Raw genomic sequence first — 2,364 nt, 5'->3', positions numbered from 1 at the left:
CAGCTACACAATTAATGAATCACCAATGTAAACAATACTGCCTTTATCAGTAACTTTAGAAAGATCCCTTCACATTTACCCTGTCTATTGTCTGTATGTGGTTTCCATTTTAACTTTATAAGTGCCCATGATGTGAACCTTTAAAGTATTTTTCTTCTCTTTCTATGAGTCATCCTCAGTAGTAACACCTAAAGCGATGCCTTTTTGGCCAGCAGGAAGAACACATGTTGTCTCATTTTTGTTTTACTTTAATTTAATTCTTTTTGTATTAAAGTTGGCCTGTGATAAGATGAGACACTGTTGCCACCATGTGGTTTGAGAAAATAGTGTTAAAGATTTGAGTGTGCTGGAAAGGAGCTGGTGAATTGTCACGGGAGTGGAACGGACTCAGGCGCAGACTGAGGTAGCACAGTTCAACGACACTTTATTAATCACACTGGTGCACTATATACACGTGAAGGGGGGGGAAACACCAGGGTCCCGGGGATCACTTGGCTGGGGAGACACACTTCTTCGCACTCGCTCTGCTCCTCGTCCAAACAGTCTCCACACAAGCAGCTCAGCTCACTCTCCTACTCACGGGGTCCAGGGGTCACAAAAGGGCTGATCCAGGTAAACCTGTTTACACAGACGAGGGTAAGTCGAAGGCAAACACGGGAACAGTAGAATCGCAAGGAAGCCAGGCAATACTAACGAGAGTTACTCAATATTCCAGCGACGAACAGCTCAGAGCCCCAGCCTTAACAGCCAGAGAACTGCAATCCGCTCGAGATCAGCTGCAGGTGCGTGGGCCAAGGGCAGGAGCCCAATCAGAGCTCCGCCCAGGCAGACAGGTAGGAGAGACAGAGTGAGAGAAAAACAACAAACACTTGTGGCCACACTGGGCTGGCCGGGGAGGCACAGGGACCATGACATGAATAAAGAATTTTTAAGAAAATAGCCTATCAGCTCAAATCTCACTTGGGTTTATGTGAGAATCTTTGGGTTAGTCGCGTAATATGGCATTTTAGAGAGCAGAGTGACAAATTACAAGTGCAGTTTTTTGACAGCATTTGATCTAATGCAAAAAAAAAAAAAAGTTTCTAATCCCAGGCTCTGAAGGGAAATTCAAGGTTAGTCTCTGCCTCTGCTGAATATTGCTCTGGAACTATTGGCATTATTCAAACAGAGCAGAAAATCAGAACTAACAGAAAAGAAATCTTATTCATCAGAGGTCTGCAGCACTCGGCATAGTGTAGTACAAGCCAATTTATAGCTCACACACTCCTACTATCTGCTTGGGTTTCTCTGTAGTATAAAACTTTAAAATACAAGATGGCATATGGAATAGAAATGAAATCAGTTTAAATGGTCTGTTTAGAAGTCCAGTTTAAACACTGCAGTGTATCTCCAACAAATCATAGGAATATGACTTGTTGGAGATGTTTCACCCACCGCTTTTAGTTCTTCAAATTCACAGAGATATCTGGGGGGTAATCATGGGCAGGGGCTAAGCAGTCAGTTTGGGCAAACAGTGCAGCAATTTAAGAATGCAAGAGAAATCTCTGTATGCAAGAAAAAAAGACAAATCAATACTGCATGGCTCTGATCTTTGGCCCCTAAGATCAGATATAATCCTTTGCATCAGCTCAGCAAGAAGGAAAATAAACAAGAAGCTAGATAGGAGAAAGCCATACAGCTTGCTGTCAACACACTTTTCAAAACTCAGCTTCTGTAATGGTGTGAGAGTGCATTTACACATTCAGAAGTATGCACACAGGCTGAAATATATATAAACCCAACCCAACCCAACTGTCCTGGTGGAAAACCCAACTTTGTTTAAGATTCCACTATCTAGCTGTTTTAAGGTGAAGTTGAAGAATTTGGAGCTAGTCTTCTTCATTTTTCTATCCTCTTTGTGTAATGTACCAGTACCATAGGCAACAAAGCAACCCCAGAGCATGATGCTACCACCACGATGCTTAACAGCTGGTACATTGCTCTTGGGATTGAAAGCCTCACCCTCCATTGTGGCCTAAGAGCTCAATATTGGTCTCATCTGGTCATAAAACAATTCTCCAGAAGGCCTTTAGCTTGTCCATGCAGGCTGCTGCAAATTTCAATCAAGCTTGATTTACTGATTTTTCTTGGTCAACACCTTCTAGGTTCATGGGGATGTAAAACTCACTTCACTGTGGACAGTGAAGTGATATTGTATACAGACCTTGAAGCAACATATGCCATCATGCAGAAAACTGCCTTTTGGGTAAACACTTACTTCCTGACTCTGATTTGACTTATTATAAAACAAAATACAACAAAGCAGCATAACCAAAATCCTGTATGAAGCAAAAATGGGTAAACAATTTATTTTAAAAAATGAAA

General features: G+C 41.8%; 1 long non-coding RNA gene across 1 annotated transcript; it reads right to left on the bottom strand.

Annotated features, from left to right (window-relative positions):
- Nucleotides 1-407: 407 nt before the first annotated feature.
- LOC145420629 (uncharacterized) lies at nt 408-2,105 on the bottom strand. The gene is made up of 2 exons (XR_013901951.1): nt 695-2,105; nt 408-618 (listed from the first exon to the last, which is right to left on the bottom strand). It is a non-coding gene; the product is annotated as an uncharacterized LOC145420629 (long non-coding RNA).
- Nucleotides 2,106-2,364: the final 259 nt, after the last annotated feature.

Source organism: Astatotilapia calliptera, chromosome 15 (genome assembly GCF_964374335.1).
Source record: "Astatotilapia calliptera chromosome 15, fAstCal68.1, whole genome shotgun sequence".
Classification (NCBI taxonomy): Eukaryota; Metazoa; Chordata; class Actinopteri; order Cichliformes; family Cichlidae; genus Astatotilapia; species Astatotilapia calliptera.
This window is presented reverse-complemented; position numbering and strand designations above follow the sequence as displayed.